Consider the following 22,632-nt stretch of genomic DNA (forward strand, 5'->3'; position numbering starts at 1 on the left):
TTTTTAATAGCTGAGTAGTACTCCATTGTGTAAATGTACCACATTTTTTGTATTCATTCCTCTGTTGAGGGGCATCTGGGTTCTTTCCAGCTTCTGGCTATTATAAATAGCTTCTGTGACATTCTTTCATGTCCCTCTAGAACTCTTCTTTATCTCCTTCTTCTCTTCAAAGAATTTCTTTCTCACATTTTCTTCTGTATTTTTCCTTCTGTTTTTTTCTCTCTATTTTTTTTGGAATTTTGTTTTCAGACTTGCTTTTTGTTCTATATTTTTTTATCTAAATGTCACTAATATTTTTAAACCAATGTATTCGTTTGGCTCTTTGTTTTGATCAGTGTCTTCTCCCTATCACCATTTATTTCATTTGGCTGTACAGTGTTACTTTTATTACCCTTAACACTACCAGCAGTTACTAAGTCTTTCATTCTGGGAGATCTAATAATGGCTTTCATCCTATGGTATGTGGTTCATTCTTTACCTTCTGTCTCATCATTACTTTCTTTGACTTTGTGGATTTGAAAAATTCTTAGTAGAAATCTTTAGGCATTCTTATTTCCCTACAGAGGGATTATTTATTTAATTGGCCAGATGCCTGAGAAATTGTGATGCACACAGCTACAATCCCATCATTTTTTAAGCTATAGTCTTTATGCTTCTCACACCAAATGGGGAAGATTCTCTGGGACCCCTGCTCTGGTTAGAACTTGTTCCCAGTTCTAATCTCATGAGGCAAGAGAAACAGTTTATATGTTAAAAGCACATGCCCCTTTTTCGAAGGACCTGTGTTTGCTACCCAGGACCCACATGGTGGCTCACAGTCATCCACAACTACAGTTCTAAGGAATCTAATGTCTTCTGACCTCACGGGTATCACATATGCATGTGGTCACATACATATATGCAGGTATGCATGTGATGTGTACATATATGCAGGAAAAATGCTCACACGCTTAACATAAGATAAACAAATCCAAAACTGATCAAACACATAAAACTTGGGTAAGCACTGGCCTATGGATCCCAATCTCCATTTTCCCATGTTTCCAAAACTCTGAAAACTTTATTGTTTTTTTTACATGGTTCAAAAATTAATGCTAAAAATTACTCAACTTTTATCATTGATTCTTCGCACTAGATAGCATTGATCCACAGTGCACAATAATCTATTATGGGAGAAGTCTCTGAACTTCCATAAGCATAGTACTAATTGAAGAGGGACTTAAACATTATTTTTCTGAGAAAAATAAGCAGTTGTTTGTCATTATTCACTTTCTGGTACACTGTTCTCATCTTGGCCTATTTTAGCCATATTTGAAATCCTGGATACCAGTGACTGTCCTAAGAGTCTTGGGAAATGATTTTTTTCCCCTCCTTCAAATACACCCTCCCCACAGCTGTAGCATTCTCTATTTAAAATGAAAATCCAGCTATTTTACTCCCTGTGTTAAAATACTTTTAAGTTCAAAAAGAATATTTACTACAATGAATAAAAAAATTCTGCAAGAGCCTAGGATAATGGATGGAGATATAAAAGTGGATTTTTATTTCTATAGTATATGAAAAGCTGTTCACAAAAACCATAATAAAATAATCCCATTTGCAGTCTTGATCATTGGTGAACTATCTCACATAAAGGAGAATAGACTATTAAAAATAATTCTAAAACAAAAATCCAAAAACCATCTTTTAAGTCTAACCCAGAGAAAGCTAGGAAGTACTAATAGAAGTCATGTAAGTGCTAAACAAATTGCTGGGCATGGTGGCACATGCCTTTAATCCCAGCACTTAAGCTGCAGAGGGAGATCTCTGTGAATATGAGACAAGTCTGCAAATCAAGTTCCAGGACAGCCAAGGCTGTTACACATAGAAACCTTGTGTCCAAATAAAAATTAAATAAAAATTATTATTATTAATTTTACTATGTGTCCTTTGAAGTGTCATGGTTTGAAACACTGTTAGACAAGGCAGGCAGATGCTCTAATGGTACATGTCCCCAGTCTCCAGTCACACTCCTGTCGTGTCTGCTAAGATTGTCTAATACTCTTTTCATAGATACATAAAAGCATCAGCAGTCATGTTTTATTAATATTAAAGGTTGCTTTGATTTCAAAATTAGATAAAAAAGACAAATGACTAAAAATATCCTGCTAAAGCTCCAAAGCTAGGCTGATTGGTTTCACCAGTAGCAATTCAGTAATTGGGTGAACTTGAATTAGACATACAGATCAATGGAGCACATAAGACAATAAAACATCACTCTCTTATGTATGTTTACTGTCAACTCAAGAAATATCCCAACGTTATTTAATGTGGTTTTATAATGCTAAAATTATTGTACATTTGTATAAAATGAATTAAGGTATTTCTCATAACCCATTGAACAAAAATTTAACTAAAACAAATTTTATATATATATATATGTATATATACATATATAATGTATTTATATACATAGATATGTAAACACGTAAATATGTATTTGAAAATATAATAAAATATCTTCTGTGTGTGTGTGTGTGTGTGCGTGTGTGTGTGTGTGTTTATGTTTGCATTTTACTTTTTCTGACAGGGTTTCTCTTTGTAGTCTAGACTGGTCTTTCCGTCATGATCTACTGCAAACACAGAAATGTGGTATCATGCATATCCTAGGAAAGAAAATCTTTGACACCTAGTAGCAGAAAAAGAATTTTTTAAATATGAGAAAACTTAAAGATAAGAAGAAAAATTATTCTAAGAGGCATATCAGCTAAAACCTCATATTACAAATAAAGACTGCTAAAATCATCATTATGAAGACAATACCATTTATTTTAATGCATAAACTATATGAATAATGTCTTAGTTACCATTTTCATGAAGAGACACTATGGCCAAAGCAACTTATAGAAAAGAAAGTATTTACTTAGGGTTTACTTACAGTTTCATAGGGTCAATCCATTATCATCATGGGGAGAAGCAGTATAACACTATACTAGTATAGTAGATGAGAACTTTTACTACATAGTCCTTGGGCAATAGCCAAGCAGATAGATAGACAGACAGACAGACAGACAGACAGAAACAGTGAGGGACAGAGACAGAGAGACTGGGCTTTCGAACCTCCAAGCATACTCCCAGGGACACACTTCTTCCCATAAAGTCACATCTACTCCAATAGGAACACATCCCCTAATCCTTCCCAAACAGTTCTACTAACTGGTGAATAATCATTCATCTACATGAGCCTGTGAGGGCCATTCTTATGCAATCCAGCACAAAGAGACATTTCATTGGTTTTGTTTCTAGATTTCATTATACACAGGGAAACTCTTAACCAAGATATTGAAAACATATTTCCACACATACTCTCGTCACAGATGTTCACAACAGCATGATTTATAACATACAAATAACAGAAACAATACAAATATCCTTCAAATAATAAAGAGATACTAAATGTGCTGCAAACTTCTATTTGGCAATTAGGATTAAAACCTACTAGAATTACAGGAGAGATGAAGCTGGACGTTTCATGTGAAGTAAGTCAACATCCATAAACTATCGAGAAAAGGCACAGCTACAAAATGCAGTATAGTGGTTACTTTGGTGGGGGAGGAGGGTGGGTTCATGCATACGAAGTAATTCCAAATTGACATAAGACTTGCTTCCAAGTGGATTATAATGGAGATTACAGAGTTTACAAATATATGATCACTGTTGTGTCTGGCTAGCAGATCACAGCCTGGGTTTTAGCCTGGAAAGGCATTTTGGAAACCTGGAAGAGAAGAGGGGCTAGGCGACAAGAGAAAGAAATGCAGCTAAGACAGGCATTTTGATTAAAGATCAATTTTACTGTTCCGCATGCAGTTATGAAGCAGGGGAAGGGGGCCCGATTCCAGACAAATAGTCCCGGGGACCAGTAGCAGGGTGACCACGTGTATGGCTCCAAACAGCAAAGCAGCAGGTTCCAGCAGTGGGCATAGCAGAAAGATTGAACGGGAAGCTCCACCCCTGAGCAAGCAGGTTTTAGGCTGGGGGGAGGGGAGACTACATCTCCTCCCTTTTGTTAATAAAAATAAAAAAAAGAAAAGGCTGGCCTGAGGCAAAAAATTTATCTATGCTCAATAGTTTTGCCTGAATTCTTAGGGCTAAAGAAAAAACCTGTCTCCCTGGGATTCCCTAACTTTTCTTATGGTAAACCATATCTGGATAAGACTGTTTTTTCTATCTTAGTAAACAACTAACAGAAAAGCCCTGAGCAGTAGGCTTTGACTTTATAATGTTAATTAGTGCTGAATAGGTAACTTCCTAGTTGAATTTTAAGTAGGGCATTGGAACCCTGGTGGAAGTTTGACTGAACAAATTTGAGATGCACTCTATTAAGAATAGCACTGAGTTGATATTCCTTCACATTTTTGGATGACAGGCGGGGAACAGGGGGAAAGTGGTAAGGACTGGCTCTGTAGTACAAGGCCAATTGGCTTTTTTTGGGGGGTGGGAGGCTGTGAAGGGCTTGCCATGAGTCCCTCCATGTGTACTCTTTGGTTGGTAATTTAGTCCCTGAAGCAGATTTTATCATTAGTTAATCATTGTGAAATGCTCAAGAAATTTTTGTCTTGGTAAAGAGTAAAATCAGACTATGAATTATAAATACGGGGGGGGGGGGCTTTGCTGTGGTCATGCTGCCATTTCATAATTTCAGGGAGAGTTGCTGTTAGATTCTCAGTTCTCAGTGCCATTCCTTCCACAGGCGAAGAGAAAGCCCAGCTGTCACTCCTCCCTTCATAGGCACAAGTAGAGGCCCTGCCATGGTACCAAGCACTCCATAGGAACAGGAAGAGATCACCTGGGACACCATACAACCCAACAAGTTAGGTTCAGCTGATCCTGAGAATGCAAACACTAGTGATATAACAGCACAGATGCATCAGTGATTTTTACATAGTTTCAAATTTCATATATCTGATTTGGGGCTAGCTCCATATGGTATAGGCAGTTAGTTGATGATGTAAGGATGTTTCCTTTTTCTTGTGAGGCTGCACCCGGGCCTGCAGAAATTAATACCACAAATGGCAAATAACTCTTCTTGGAAGAATGCTTGACTTCATTGAGGTAACTGATTATTAAGACAGTATTTACAATGATATGTGATAGAACAGTAATAGGACAGGACAAGTGGAGGGGAGAGAGAGAAAGAGAGGGAGAGAGAGAGAGGAGAGGAGAGGGAGGGAGGGAGCGAGAATGAGTAAGAGCATAGAATTCAGTGGGCTACCAAAAAAAAAAAAAAAAAAGAAGAAGAAGAAGAAGAAAAAAATTATCTGTCGATCAGCATCTTAGTTACCCTTTTTGAATGTTTCATCTTCATTAACTCATGAGATTAAACCACTTAATTTAATTTCACACGTAGCAAGATAAAAATCTCTGAAAAAACACATGCCTCTTAAAGGCACATCACAGGTGTCAGAGGGGTTTACTAATTGTGCTGTCATTTTTGTACAGTTCCTTATCATGGCATCTCAACAATTTTTGAGCACAGAATGCAATTTTAATTACGTGCTCTGGGTCATAGAGTAGAACATGGTCATCTTGATTAATTGAAAAATGCATGCCCATTGCACTTCTGACATGCAGCTTCTCTAGAACAATTTAAGATTTTAGAGTCAATAATCAGAAACAAGGATTAAACACTTGGTTTTAGTCATTTTCTATATCGGTAAAAAATAATTTATGTGAATATACAATGCAAATTTAATACATATTACATATACATTATATGAAGTCACACAAATGACAAATTTCCCTTAAGAAATAGAACCATACCCTTAACTATAATAAATTTAAAACACAATATTATTGCATAGAGCACGTGAGGAATTATAATTTCAATTTATGAAATATTTCAGTTAATGGATTATTCTACTCCATTTTTGAAGGTTTATTTAGGTATACATCCTTAGCCAGGGAAGATTATGAAATAAGTTGAGCCATCAGCCTTGCTTATTTTACATTGTCATCTGGATAAACAGAAATACAAGGAGAAGGTATGGTATGTCTTGCAATCTTCCCAAGCAGGTAAAAGGCCTCCCTTTAATTTCAGGGTTTCATACAGACAAAGAAAAAGTGGGAAGTAAGAGAAGAAAGCATTTTGAAACAACTAGCATTGGGCCAAGGTGACAGTGTCCCGAGAAGGGTTTCTGAAGTTGGGATGGAATTTCAAGGAAAACTTGTGTAGTTGGTAGTTGGTAGTGACGCTGATGTGTGAAAATATTGATTTTTGCAATAGGAGCAGGAACAGTTGACCCAAATATCCAAAAGTATAAGCAAATATTGTTGATTCCATTCTTGATCAAGATTGCCATGTTAGTGCCTAATAGTTTCACTTATGACAACTCAGAAGTGTGTTTTTCCCCTGTTCTTTTTCCTTTTCTGTTATCAAGGGGATTTGTTCATATACTTTTTATGCTCCTCACATGAATTCCCTTTAAAAACCAGGTTTTGATGGTTAGACTAGCACAGGTTTGGTAGTAATAACACTGATGACACATTATGACATTTACATAATAGATTGCTAGTAATCCCACTAATATGTTGTCTGGTGTATAACACATGCACACACGTGTGTGTGTGTGTATGCAGACACACCCACAGTAACACAGAGAAAGAGAGACAGAAAGACAGAGGGAGAGAAGGAGAGAAAGGGGATTTTTACTTTATCATTTAAGGAGGAAGCCTAAATTGTGGTTCAAGGATTTATTTGTGCAAATATAAAGAATATCCTTATTTTAAATTTGAATAATCCTTAAAAAATCATTGAATTTTCCTAGACTGAACTTAATATGGAGAATGGAAACATTTATATATCAATATAATATCTAAACAAGCAATATGCTTTTATTTATTTTTTTCCATTGTAAGAAGAGATTATCAATTTAATGGCTTTAGACATGAATCAATTTTCCCCTTACAATTGTGTAGCCAAGACATAACACTAACAACCTGATTTAGTTCCGACATCCTCTGCATAGAACCTCACAGAGCCAAAATCCAGGCTTCAGTGGAGATACGTTTTTTTAAGATATCAAAATCCTTTTAGTTGTAAGTGGAATCCAGTACCAGCAATTGAAATCACGATGCCCGTTTTCTTTGTTGGCTATTGGTAGGAGATTTCTCTTAGTAACCTATATATTTCCTGTGTGTTCAACCCAGGATACTCTGTTAAGTCTAACTGGCTTCAAATTTCTCTCTACCCATGACACAACCTTAGAATTTAAAAGCATAGGAAAAGATACTCCAAGTGATTTGAATTAGAACACAAGCTTGCATACATTTTATAATATCTGACCAAATAGACTTCAAATAAAAACTATTCAGAAGAGATAAAAGCCACTTCATCCACATGAAGTGAACAACCCATCCAGAGGTTATCATGGCCTTAAACAGATAGCACCATACATAGATACATCAAATTTAATAAAACTAGCACAGCTAGTTATATACTCACAAATTCACCTCAGCATAAAAGTTGAGGTGATATCAGTGCCTGAATTTCATCAATAGACAGGTCACTGGCACAAAAATAAAATATAAACATTGAGATTAAGTGACACAATAAATCACTTGGAGTTAACAGACTTAACATTCCATTCAAACAATGAAGAGTACATTCCTTGTCATAGCCCATAGGGTAGTCTCCAAAATAGAACACATTTTAGGAACTAAAGCAATTTTTAACAAATAGATGAAAACTGAAATAATGCCATGTTTTCTCTCTGACCACTATGAGATGAATTTAGGTATCAACAGTAATAAAAATCACACAAGGAATATAAACACAGGAAGACTATATACAAACACCCCAGACTTTTGAATGATAAATGGGTCACTGAAGAAATCAAAGGGTTAAAAAAATCTAAAACTGAATGAAAGTGAAAATATAACTTGCCAAACTCTCTTGGACTCAATGAAGAAAAAGGTTTGTAAAGCTTAGGGCCTACGTAAAAAGAAAGGAAAGAAAGGAGGGAAGGAGAGAGACAGAGACACCAAAACAGAGACAAGAGTGATGGAGAAAGAGAGAAACAGATAAAGACAGAGAGAGAGAGAAATCACTTAAACATATAACGTAATGGCATACCAAACAAAACCCCGAAATACTAGGTAGAAAGAAACAAGTTTGGGACAAAAATTAATGAAATGGAAATGAAAATACTAACAAAGCATCAATAAAACCATGAGGTGCTTCTTTGAGAAATGTTTCATCTTCCAAGCGCTCCTGTGATTAGATCCCTAGCCAAGGATCCCATCCTCTGCTAAGGTTACTTACCTATCCAGTCCCCTTTTCTAAGCATGTAATACAATCACAAGTTCCAGGAATTAATGTACCATAACTTGTGAGGCCATTCTTCCTACCTCAGGTGGGACTACTTCTTACAAAGTCTACAGTGATAATATAAGTGTAACATTTATGATGTCAGTCAGGAATTCACTTCGAAGTACGGTGTTGGTCAGAAGAAAAAATAAATTTCACATCGTGAATTTACCATGTCACCAGAACTTGACAGGTTCTTATTAAGCATGTCTTGATTGATTTAGCAAATATGCACTGTGCTTGTTTTAAAACTCAGTCCAGATGTTTTGGATGTTTTATTAGCTATGGAATTTTTCTGTGTGACCATGAGTAATATGGTGTCTGTAAGAGTCAATTATGTGAAATGAACCTATTTATTCAAGTTTGGTGGCAGAGTTGACTATTCTGAAGTAGTCATCTGTATATAAAACACTTTACTGAGTTATGTGGAAAATAATTGATTCTGGGGGAAAGGTTATAGTTCTTGCCTAGTTTCCAATTATCATTTCATAATGAGTAATATTATTAATAGAGTTTTGGGTTAAGAGACAATATATTCATTCCTAAAAGTAATTTTGTTTCTCTCTAGTGAAGCCATGTTTTTATATCTACATATTTATAGTCTATAATTGCACGTTCCTTTGATAAATAGTATCTGGTGTTAGATTTTTTCTGACAAGAGCATAAAATATGATAATCTAAAAATCTAAGAAATAAGTCTGTATTTCAGATACCCACTGTATGAGTCTCTGTTTCAGTATTATAACACACAGCTGTGCCATTAAAGCAGTTTTTTAGAGCCAGAAATATTTTTATTTTATACATTATAATTGTTACTTTATATAACACGTATATTCTCTTTTCAGCTAAAACTATAGCTTTAAAGTCAATCTATGAGAAATGTAAGAGAAATATAGACACAATATTAAAGAACAAAGTGCAAAGCAGATTAAAATTAGGTAGATTTGCAAACTTCAATTTCAATACAATTGGATAATGTTTATTTTCATTCTACTTTTTCATTCTACTTTCATTCTTTTTCATTCTACTTTTTATAATTCTTGGCTCCTGCTCTGAGACAGGCCATTCAGGTCTCCTTGGTGCTTAGCTTTACCAACTGGACTACTTTTCCACAAAACCAATTTGACTGCTTTGTTAAGCGAATGACTTTTAACAACCTGACTAGAATAAAATTTCTTCCTCTGGTCCTGAGTGAGAAAGTCTTTTATAAATTAGTTTTTCTAAGTCACAAGGAAGAAGAAAGTGAAGCAGGGTAATTTTTAGATAAAAGTGGAATTTCTAATTGGAAGTGGCATCAATTCAGAAGGTGTATATGAAATTTTAGTCACTTAAGTAAGGTTGTGACAAGAAGAATAATGTTACTCTAATTTGATGTGACACTTGGTTGTCTAAAATGGGTATGAGAAATCTAGAATCTTTGACTTCATGGTTCAGGCACCCTTGAACATGGAGGGCTGTGTCCACATTCACATGTTACTTTTTGCTCAGTTAAACCACCATGAAAGTGCCAAGGGCCAATTTCACTAGTTTGTAAAAGCAAACACTGTTTTCCATTTTTACATCATGCTGTTTATCTTGTCTGTGGTTTGACTTCATGATCCTTCACAAGCTAAGATCTAGCGAAAACTTTACTTCTTGTCAAGATATAAAAAACATCAGGGAAGAGAAGCAGTAAGTGGCCAGCCTTGCAACGATATTCACTGAATCTGTAGTGTACCCGCTGCACTTTTCCCTGTATTCAATTTGCCAAGGCCAAGTTCAGAAGTGATAAGCTGGACAGTTCTTGTCTAGAAACAGGCACTCCACATAGTTAGTAGTAGTTGTCTTAAATTTGCTATCACTGTGAATTGACATCATGACTATGGCTATTCTTGTAGAGGAAAACGTTTAACTAAGGCTGGCTAACAGTGTTGTTATGACTAAAATCATGGTAGCATGCAGTCAGATGTGGAACTGGAGATGCAGCTGAGAGATCTACATCTTGAACTGCAGTAGGAAAAGACTGATGTGACACGCTGACCAGGCTTAAGTATTTGAAACCTTAGAGCTTCCAACAAGGTCATACCCCCAATTGTTCCATTCCCTATGTATCTATTGGGTCCATTTCCATACAAACTACCATGATAGTATAAATAATACTTTTTGATTAATATGACATTGACTATTGGTGACTTCCTTATAGATACTTGGTTTCAGTAGATAATGGAAATCTTTGATCCTAATGAAAGCCTTGACTATTTTTTATCAGAAACTCCCAAGCCTCTGTTAAATTCAACTTGGAGTATTCCTAGCATTTGTAGAGTCTGACAACACTATAATTTTCCTTCATATTTTCAGTAGATTAGATCGGACAAAATACAGGGTCAGTAGGTTCAAGAGAAAAACGGACTGACAAGCAACAGATATTTCAAAGAATCCTCAAGGAATTCTATAAAGATAGACAACATAAATAAACGTGCACTAGCTGGTTGATGGAGTGAATTCAAGAGAAAAGCTTTTTATTTTTCTAGAAAGAGTAGCATGTTTTTTTTTTTTTTCTTGGTGAAGTAGAAAGTAGGGGCATCTGTTCAGAGTGAATGTGGGGCATGTAGTAGAGAAAATGTGATCTCTTTTTGAGAGAGAGAAAGATTCAAAAACTCACAGTGCCGACAGTGCCTGTTACAAATCACTATGGGCTATTTTTTTCCCCATTTGCCATGTCAAATTTGAGCTTCCATCTTTCCCCACCCTTTTCTTTTCTTTTCTTTTCTTTTCTTTTCTTTTCTTTTCTTTTCTTTTCTTTTCTTTTCTTTTCTTTTCTTTCCTTTCCTTTCCTTTCCTTTCCTTNTTCTTTTCTTTCCTTTCCTTTCCTTTCCTTTCCTTTCCTTTCCTTTCCTTTCCTTTCCTTTCCTTTCCTTTCCTTTCCTTTCCTTTTCTTTTCTTTTCTGGGGATTTTCACAGGGGAAACTAGGAAAGGGGATAACATTTGAAATGTAAATAAAGAAAATATCTAATAAAAAATAATAACTTCCTTTTATGAAAATCCCCCCTCCCCTCCCCCTGCTCCCCAACCCACTCACTCCCATTCCTGGTCCTGGCATTCCCCTATACTGGGGCATAGAACCTTCACAGGACCAAGGGCCTCTCCTCTCATTGATGACCGACTAGGCCATCCTCTGCTACATATATAGCTAGAGCCACAAGTTCCACCATGTGTTTTCTTTGATTGGTGCTACTTGAAAAAGTAGCTCTGGGGGTACTGGTTAGTTCATATTGATGTTCGTCCTATGGTGCTTCAGTCCCTTTATTATATTATTCAAAGTAAGGTTTGCTTTTTGTCATTATGATGGTATCTCTGGATTTTCAGGGCTTGTCTTACTCATGATTTACTGGTTTAATTATTTCAAAATATTTCATTTCTATCTCCTGCAAGATTAAATTGTCCATTTTCTACTTTAGTATTTATTATTTTATTTATATTAGTATGACTATTAAAGACCGACTTAGGAACTAACATTTTATTTTTTTCTGACATTCTTGATTTTTTTTCAGTAAATTTTGATTTGTGGTTTGAAAAGAAATATACTTTCTGATATGGGGCAGTTTGTTAAAATTAAAATAGTAACACAGAGCAGTTGACCATAATGGAAATTGAAACTGTATTTCACACATTTCTCCAGATAGCTCAATGTGAATTTTCTGGGAGCAATACACTTAAATTGTTTAGAAAACACTTAAAATTCATTAACTTTCTATATAGTGGTACTCATATATTTACTGCCCATAGAGCATTTGAGGAGAATTTGGGTACAAGTTATGTAGAATATATATATTTTTAGTGTATGCTATGTTGTAAATAGATTATCTTGCGTGATAGTAATATGTTTGTTGTTAGGTTTTTCTAAATATTCCATTTTTGCTTCCTTTATTTGGCTTGAAATAAGAAAAATATATAATTGTACAAGATATTGAATAACATTAATTAATATTATTGCTTATAATTATAGAGCTTTCAAGTTATTGCCAGACATACAGTGTCTAAAACTTTGAAATTGTTTAAAATATTAGAGCAGTTAACGAACATTATTAATAATGTTTAGTATAACTTTAAAAAAGATATCTTGCAAACCTTTTGATAGTACTTTGAGTATTCAAATTTGTTGCTAAGGCAAACAATTATCGAGAATACTGCCACACATAAATGGTATTTTCTCTGAATCCTAGTTACTTTTTGTTTTCAAATTACACAAACCTACAGTCACCAAAAAAAGAGGGATCTCAACTGAAGCACTGCCTAGTTTAGACTGACCTATGGAATTTCTTGCTTTCTAATGATATGGGAGAACCCAGTCCACTGAAGGAGGTGCCATTCCTGGGGTAGTGGATGTTTATGGGATGGATCCCGAGAATGGGCAGTCTCTGGATGACCTTTCAGTCTCTGCTCCACAGTACACTTGGAGGGACCCATAGCTCTAACAGCCACATATGCGGCAGAGGATGGCCTTGCTGGACATCAGTGGGAAAAGCAACCCTTGGTCCTGTGAACGCTTGATGCTCCAGTGTAGGGGAATGCCAGGGCAGGATTGCTGGAGTAGGTGGGTGGATAGGGAAGCACCTTCATAGAGAGAGGAGAAGGGGGTCCTGATGATAGGGGGTTTCCAAAGGGGAGACCTGGAAAGAAGAAAACATTTGAAATGCAAATAAAGAAAATGTCCAATTAAAAAAAAGATTAAAAAAATAAAACAGCAAGCCGAATAAGCCAAGGACTGAAAATATGCACCTTTCTTGAATAGATCCTGCTTCAAGCTTCTGTCTTGAGTTCCTGCCTTGGCTTCTCTCAGTGGAATGGACCCTTTGTTCTCAAGTTGTTTTTGGTAAATGTTTTATCAGAAAGCAAGCCAGAACAGCTGGTTTTATTTTTTTCTTCTCTTTGCAGATAATGCTACTACTGAAAAAAAGATAAGTTATGAATAATATGAGCGATCCCAAAATAGGCTTCAATTGGAGATATTTTAGTTGATAAATTTATAAGGAATTAGAGAAAATAACCTTTGCTATTTATTTCATCTATAATCTTGAAGAAGTGTCTCAATTTTGTTCTCTAATTTGTGCTTTTAGAAATAAAGCACCGTAATTGGGGGGAATTATTACATTGTTGCATGCAGAATTTTCTCAATGAGCTTGCTTGATAGGCAGAAATTGTAGAATATCTTTATAGTTCATAATTTACATAACAATACATGTGTTTGCAAGGATTGAACAAGCTCTACAAGAAGCATTTCAGTGTACATGGAGCGCTGTAGGCTATAAATTAGTGACATAATTTTTTGTTTGTTTAATTTTTGGTAGAAAAATCATTATTTTTCTGTGGACACCTGGAGCAATTTGTTAAAATTAAAGTAGTAACGACAGAACAGTTGACTATAACGGCAATTGAGACTGTATTTCATAGATTCTAGATATCTCAATATGGGTAATTTCCTGTGGAGCAATACATTTAAAATGTTTAGAAAACACTTAAAATTCATCAACTTTCTATATAGTAGTACTCATATATCTATTGCCTATTAATCATTCTATTTATTGGCTATTATTCTTTATATTTTATTTGGTTATGTATTTCTGTTTATTATTATTGGGTTTAGTAATGCCCTTTCTGTACTTGAAATAATTGCATGTATGTCATGGGTCATTTAATTTAGCCTTCACCAACAACTCTGCAATAGTATGTGAAGTCATGGGTATGCATCTGTGTGCTACAGCTTGTGCAATGTACTAGCCAGTTTTGACAGGTTAATTCTGGGGCTTAATGGGTTGCATGGAGTTAGTAGGCTAGTGATGTATGAAGCAACAACATAGATTACAGCCTTCGCATAACAAAAGCTTTCATACATTAGCCTGTATGCTTCAACATGTACAGAAGTGCACCCTATAGTTTTATTTGAAGGTTGCAGCGAATAAAAGATCCTAACTTAAGGCTGGGATCTATACTTTGGTATTGAATTAATTGCAGCTGATCAATAAGTCATAGGCTTTGGAAGCCTGCCACACTGAGGGTAATTTGTATCCTTCATGCACTCATAGAAACTTTTGAGGAGAAATTTAAAAAACAAATGATAAAAGGGCCAGACCATACTGCCAGTTAATATCAGCATCACAGAGTTTTAAAAAAATATCTTTTGTTCTTTTTGGAATGTGGGTCTTCCTTATCAGGGTTGAAATGGGGTGATCTGGAAAAATAAATGTACAAACACCTTCCTTTCTGGGAGCAGGAGTTGCCTACAGCCATGTCCTTATTTGCATTTTTGAAGGCTTAAGGAAGGAAATAAAGAACATTTCCTCAAGGGATTTTTCTGGGAAAGCTGTACTTAAAATAGAAGTGAGATGTGCTTCCTGTTTCTCTTGGGGTCTGTCGTATTAGGGAAATCTTTTTTGATGGATGAGGAACTTTGTTTTCACTTATACATTGAAGCTGAAGAGGTTCAACTCTTTTCTATTTTAATAATATTTAATTATGTGGTCAATGTAAGATGTATCCAATTTAGACTTAGAGACAGGATGCAGTACCCTGAAAACATTGCAGAATTCTCACCAGGCTACATGGGCAGTGATTCCTGCTTACAATACATGGCAACTAATTCTAAATATAGGTTGCTGTATATCGTCTTGTAATACTACAGAAATATTTGAGACCACTTGGTCCTTGTTGATACCAGTCTCTGATTTTTGAAATGTGGAACTTGTGATGAAAAGTCAGGGTTTAGTTATAGTGCCAAATTCTGTGTGTGCTCAACCTACTTCATATATTGCGCTAAGGACAGAAATTCTACAGGAAAAATGATTCTTTAGAGATAAGCACCGTAGAAAGGTCTTCCTTGAAAAGCCTATGGTTGTTGTTGTTTCTAGAAACAACATCAAATTTGGAAAACTATAAAACTATAACATATAAAGATACATTTTGGTTTTGCAATATTCTTTATATATAGTAAAAATTTGTTCATAATTATTAAATGCTTATGATTTATCAAATACTGAATTATATCACACTGAAATACTCAGAATTTCCCCCACGAAGTTAATGTTGCTACTGTTTCATATTTTCGAGTAAGGAGTAAAGAAAACGGTTACAGATGAGATGAACAAGGAAGCTAAAATATAAGTCCAGTCCATCTAACTATACCGAATTACGTTAACTTTCTCACTTTGCATTATTTGCAAAGCTGGAAACGTGAGAGATTTCACTGAAAGCCTATAATTTTAGTCTCTCTCCAATTCTGTTTAATCTGATACCCAGGGCTAATATTTGTTCTGGAACAGGTGAGTCTGAGCTGGGCAGCTATGGATCTTAAAGATATGTTACGTTTTCTGAATAGTGTATGTTCAAAGATAGGATCCCTAAAGACAATAGTGACTGTTCTCTGTTCTTTACTGACTAAACTGCTCAGAACCACCTTTGTTAACGGCAGTCCCATGTCAGCCACAGTGACTAGGTGAGCACCTACAACTTTGTTTCATGTTTTCCTTCCTGTCTTCAGTTTAACCAAGATACCTAAAGATTTTTATCAGTCAAATGTCAGTCATCCAGGATGATATCTTTATACAAAGTCATTGGATTTTGAATACTCATTGAGATTTTTCATAGAATATTTGATCTCCTTTGGCCAGAAAGAGCTAATGGGCATTACTTGTGTATGTGATGGAACAGTGGAAGTCTCTCTAGCAGTACAGAAGAGTAAAGGTTGTTCAGGGAAAGAAATCTGTGACATTCCTGCTAGGGTATTTTTTTTTTCTTTCTCTCTTTTGATCAACTTATATATGACTATTCGTGGCCATGTAAGAGTGAATTGAACAAATGGATGACCTTTGATTTAAAAACTGTCACTTCAGTGCTGTCAAAACAGTGTTGCAACATTTATTGTTTGGGTATTTTAGCTACTTTTCCATTGCTGTAACAAAGCACTATGACTAAGATGCTTACAAAATGAAGTGTTTAATTGGGCTTATGGTTTTAGGAGGTGACAGGTAATGATGGCAGAACAATGGTGTAGTAACAGGAATAATAATCCTGCTCCAAAAGCTCCCCCAACTGAGGACCAAGTATTCAAAGGAATGAGCATATGGTGGCCATTCAGATTCAAACTACCCAATCAGGTGTGCTCTTGTGGAATTTAAGAGGCTTTTGTCATGAAAATATATGTTGACAGAATAGTTATAAATGCTACTGTATGAGGTTATAGGTAAGGGAGTGAAGTTTCTTTAAAGGCATTGCAGTAAAAATACTATTTTAATAGTAAAATTTGTAGATACTATTAAGATTTGATATGCATATTAGGAAATAGACCATGCATCACGCATGAAGATAAATATGCTTTGTGAGATGATCAACTCTTTTTAAACTGTGAAGTAACAGTAGCTACATCTTAGCTGGGTTATAATGTGTATGTGTGTGTGTGTCTGACTGACATAATGTCAACAGTGTTATAGCATGCTCTTTCAGAACAATTACTCTGGCAGATACAGAACAGGTAGTAACTACCACTCCTGCCCGAGCAATGCACAAGGAACCCAACAAAACGTAAACAAAAGCAGAAAAAAAAAATGCAAGTCCCTCAAAAGCACCATTATCTTGATAGAAATTTTGTCACCAATATTTTTCAATGGCCCGATTGTGGAAATTAAATGAAATACTCTCAAGCAAAGTGTTCAAGTTGGTGATCTCTAATTTGAAAACGATGAATTTTAAAATGCTTTAACTGAAATATTTGAAGCACAAACACCACAAGGGAAAACCTCCACAAATGAAAATTTATTTCATATAAGCATATTTTAAATAATGTTTAAAATAACATGTAGGCTGTATGTATTAGTCCCTTGTTAAATGGTAAAGTTTGTGGTTTAGATTTTGGTTTAGTTCCATGATAGTCCACATATTTGGTGTCATTCCTAATAAGCCTCAGTTTGTCTTGGATCTTGAACTAAGATACCTCATATTAACACATTCCAGAAAGAGAGATTAAGAGAGAGAGAGAGAGGCAGAGAGAGAGAGAGACAGAAACAGAGACAGAGACAGAGACAGAGACAGAGAGACAGAGAGAGAGACAGAGAGAGAGAAAAGAGACAGACAGACAGACAGACAGACAGACAGGGTTCAATTGTTGCCATCAGTAATACTCATTATGTGTACGTATTTCATAGGCAGACCCAACTGCATTTTTTATACATGTCATTTTCAGCTCTTTTTCCCCAAAACATATTTTATAATCAGTAAGAGGTTTTGCTCAAACCACTTCATTTCCTAATTAAAGGATTCTGTTCAACGCAAGTGTTTCTGCCAGAACACAGTTAAGAGATTTGGTTACATTTGAAATTTTAGTCATGGCACATGCAGCCCGTGTTTTCTCACAAGCCACTCCTGAACTTCTTTCTTTTCAAAACAGAATTATGGTTGATCTCTAAAAGTCGTGACTACCAGAATTAAATGGCACTGGGATTTTGAAATGTGCTAGATCTAAATGTAATTAAAATGTTCACAGGACAAATACTGTTTATGAAATAACTCACGTTGTGTTGTGTCTCAGCACGATGCTGTGTATGTCTGAAATAGGAATATTTTAGTAAATTAAGGTAATTTTATGCTAGGATTTGTAAGAATAACATAGTTCAATTGCTAGTGAAAATTAATAACCCTAATGTAAAATGGCTTTTTTCCTTCATGTTGTATGTGTATGTCTATTACAATTATGTTAAATGTCAAATCTAATTCTATTCTCTTTTAAGATATATGATTAGACTTGTTTTATATACAAATTTAATTTATATAGATAAATATATTATGCTGAAATGTTTTAACTCCCATAATTACATTCATCTTGATCTTACATGACATTACACGGCAAACATTATAGAAAAGGATGCAACACACTGATGTGAAATTTAATCTTCTGTTTCAAGAAAACACTGCTAAGGGGCAATCATAAGAGGAGAAGATATTAAAGTCAAATAATAGGGAGGAAGAATTAGGAAACAAAGCCCATGCTGGGGACAGAAGTGGGATTAGGTTAAAATACAAGTTGTTTACAGTAATTCTGGAATTTAGAACATTCTGTTTCAAGAACAGAAAAGCTGTAGCTTTGCATTAGAGCACAGGACACAGGTGTGAGTCCATACAAACACTGAGTATGATTTCTTTTTTTTTTAAATTTTTTAAAAATATTTTTTATTACATATTTTCCTCATTTACATTTCCAATGCTATCCCAAAAGTCCCCCATACCCACCTACCCCCACTCCCCCCCCCCCCCACTCCCCTACCCACCCATTCCCACTTTTTGGCCCTGGCGTTCCCCTGTACTGGGGCATATAAAGTTTGCAAGTCCAATGGGCCTCTCTTTCCAGTGATGGCCGACTAGGCCATCTTTTGATACATATGCAGCTAGAGTCAAGAGCTCCNGGGTACTGGTTAGTTCATAATGTTGTTGCACCTACAGGGTTGCAGATCTCTTTAGCTCCTTGGATACTTTCTTTAGCTTCTCCATTGGGGGCCCTGTGATCCATCCAATAGCTGACTCTGAGCATCCACTTATGTGTTTGCTAGGCCCCGGCCTAGTTTCACAAGAGATAGCTATATCTGGGTCCTTTCAGCAAAGGCTTGCTAGTGTATGCAATGGTGTCATTGTTTGGAGGCTAATTATGGGATGGATCCCTAGATATGGCAGTCTCTAGATGGTCCATCCTTTTGTCTCAGCTCCAAACTTTGTCTCTGTAACTCCTTCCATGGGTGATTTTTCCCAACACTTTGCCCCTTCTTAGAGTATGATTTCTTAACCACAGCAAATCTGAGGCTTGTCATAAATATTTTTATTCATCCAATACTAATGTATATTATTTCTTTCAAGTTGATAAGATACAATGTGTCCATGTTCGGTGTGTTGTTTTCATAGACAGTGAAATGTCTACATTCTTAATGTTATACATTCTTAAAATGATAAAAAAAAAAAATCCCCACTGAATTTAGCAGAAACAATAATTTCCTGGCCATACTCATCTTGGCAATGGCTGACCATTATATGTAAAGAAAATCTGGCTTACACGCTTGAAAATATTATCACGTTATGTTTCTCCCAGGTGCTGAAATTCCAGCTAGAATAAATGCTAAGCTAGGGGCAGCCTGTGAGCATAATTGCGGTACACAGCAGCAAGTTCTGCTCTTCTCACAGCTTCAGCGTTGATGGGATGACATTAAGACTCAGGACTTAAACAAATGAAATATAATGTGTAGAAACTGTTCAAACATTTAACAGACTTTTCTCCAAATGTATTGAGTGGGAAGTCACTTTGCACACATTTAAAACTCTCTCCTTGCCTTTTAGTTTCAGTGAGATTTCCCACTATAAAAATGCTCTAAAAATCTGAAGTTAGACCAGATGTCTTTTAAGAGCCCTTCTGGTTCTAAAATTATGATGCAGCAATCTTGTAGAACATGGTGATTTCGTTTTACTGGCACAACAGCTGAGTGGTCTACACTGCCAGGCAACCCTCAGAGAGATTCTTACCACCCCTTTCATCTTCAACCTCAGTTACCACCTCTCTGTCCATCTGTGTAACATTCCTAGGCCAGGTCTGTCTTGCTTTCAAGGTTCTTCTTTGAGATAACTGCACACCCTGGGTTCAATTTCCTCGCATCTCTTCACATTTCTCACGCAGTACCACACTATGACAATTCACCAGTATTCTATTTTCTGCATCTGTGTGATGGTTTAAGCAGAAGCTAGTAAGCTGATATCTAAATAAATCTGGAGCTGCTTCGAGTCACTCATGATACAATATTTTTCCTCACGTTTTAAAAAGATTGTGAAAGATGAAAACACCAGCACTGTCTCAGGATACATGAAAATTATAAGGAGCACAGACTCATACAGTAGTGTCAGGACTTGGCTCTGCTCATCCACTTATGTATTCTCTCTGGCTGCTACACATGCAGAGCTGAGTCACTGCAACAGAGACCATGTGGCCCACATTGCCTAAAATAATTATCTGGGTCACCACAGAAAACCTTTTCTGATTCCATATTGAGACTTTCATTCTGTCCCAGTGCCCCTTGGCTTCTTAAAATACTGTCTCTTCCGATGAGAAAGATTCTTAACTGAAATAAGGCACTGTTCCCTTGCATGTTACCTACCTGTTCTCTTTAGGATGTTCAGGGTAAACCTCATTCTTTCATAGGCAAACTTTCATTATCTCTGTCCTGGTTATCAGCACATAATTGTCCATCTGGCAAAGTTTCTTACTTAAGCCAAGCTTTCTCAATCTTAAGAACATTTGCTATCTGACCTCTGGGAATATTGCTTGTAGAAATCTGAAACCCAGAAGCAATATAAAAATGTGGAAAACATTAAAACAGAAAAATCCCTCATATATTAATTGCTTGATAGTACACAGTTTTAATCCCAGATACCTGGGGGCAAAGACAGAGAGATTGCTATGTTCAGCCTGGGCTATAAAGAAAGTTTCAGGATCAGAATTTGTCCAAAAGTCAAAACAAATAAACAAACAAACAAACAAACAAACAAAAAAGTGCCTTTAGGACAACTTTCTTCTGATACATCTTCATTACTTTCAGATATTAGTTCTACAATAACTTATTCAGAACAGTATTTATAGAAAGACTTCTAATATTTTTTAAAAGAGAAATGTTTTTGTTTGTTTCTTCAAAAGAAATGGAAAGAATATTCTCTCTCCCTCCTCTCTCTCTCTCTCTCTCTCTCTCTCTCTCTCTCTCTCTCTCTCTCTCTCTCCCCGTGTGTTTTCTAATTAAGACATAGTTTAACATTTGTTGATTTAATTTTAGTTTAGAAATGTAATTTCAAGAATCTAGAGAGATAGTTTTGTCTTGGTCACATGTGAAGTGTCTAAAAATCTCAGTAAGGCAGTTTATATCTATAGTTCTAGCACTTGGGAGATAAAGACAAGCACATCTTTGGATTTCTTTTTTTTTTTTTTTTTTTTTTTTTTTGAGTATAGCCTTTTGTAGAATGATCTGATGGTGCTTTGGATTTCTTTTTTTTTTTTTTTTTTTTTTTGGTTTTTCGAGACAGGGTTTTTCTGTATAGCCCTGGCTGTCCTGGAACTCACTTTGTAGACCAGGCTGGCCTCGAACTCAGAAATCCGCCTGCCTCTGCCTCCCGAGTGCTGGGATTAAAGGCGTGCGCCACCACGCCCGGCTCTGGATTTCTTAGTCTACTGAAGGAAATCACTTAAATCCAGATCAATAAGAGACCCTCTCTAATGAAGTAAGATGGGTAGGAATACAGAAAGATATACAATGTCTTGCAATGATCTGGATACCAACAGGCCCGCACATATATGCACACACACACACACACACACACACACACACACACACACACAGAGGCACGTACACTCCTCTCCTCCACTCTACTCCACTCCACTCCATATAAAAAGTAGAAATTCGGTCATGAATAGTTTATACTTGATATTAAATGTGACTTTTAAAAGGAAGGGGTACAGCTCCCAGTGCCCACCCTCCCTTTGACACTGAGCTATCAACTATTGATAGAATCTGGGATGGGGAGAAATTATCTTCTTTGAGATGTGCAATCACTGAAAATCCCAGGAGGCTCCAATACCTACTTGCAAATCCATAGTCACACAGGTGACTTTGATTAACCTCTGCGGGTCAAGACCATGAGAGAGTTTCACGGAACAAGATCCCCAATGCAGGAGCTAGAGAAAGGACCAAAGGAGACCCATAGGAACAGCAATATGAACCAACCAGTACACCCAGAGCTCCCAGGGACTAAGCCACCAACCAAAGAGTACACATGGTGGGACATGTGGCTCCAGCTGCATATGCAGCAGAGGATGACCTTGTTGGACATCATTGGGAGGAGAGGCCCTTGGTCCTGTGAAGGTTCTGTGCCCCAGTGTAGGGGAATGCCAGGGCAGGGAAGCCAGAGTGGGTGGGGGAGAGGGGATGGGAGAGGGGGTTTTCATAGGGGAAACCAGGAAAGGGGACAACATTTGAAATATTTTTATTAGATATAAAGGAAATATCTAATAAAAAAAAAGAAGAGGAGAGATAGCAGCAGGCAGCAGATGAGGACCTGAGAGCAGTCTGTGTGCATTCAGTACATGTGTGAAACATAAAAAAGCCGGGGCCTGGCAAACACAGAAGTGGATGCTCACAGTCAGCTAGTGGATGGATCACAGGGCCCCCAATGGAGGAGCTAGAGAAAGTACCCAAGGAGCCGAAGGGATCCGCAACCCTATGGGTGGAACAACATTATGAAC

General features: G+C 36.3%; 1 protein-coding gene across 14 annotated transcripts in view; it reads left to right on the forward strand.

Annotated features, from left to right (window-relative positions):
- Ppfia2 (PTPRF interacting protein alpha 2) overlaps positions 1-22,632 on the forward strand; it is a 460,521-nt gene that overhangs the window by 17,458 nt on the left and 420,431 nt on the right. The window lies entirely within an intron of this gene.

Source organism: Mus caroli, chromosome 10, assembly GCF_900094665.2.
Source record: "Mus caroli chromosome 10, CAROLI_EIJ_v1.1, whole genome shotgun sequence".
Taxonomy (NCBI): Eukaryota; Metazoa; Chordata; class Mammalia; order Rodentia; family Muridae; genus Mus; species Mus caroli.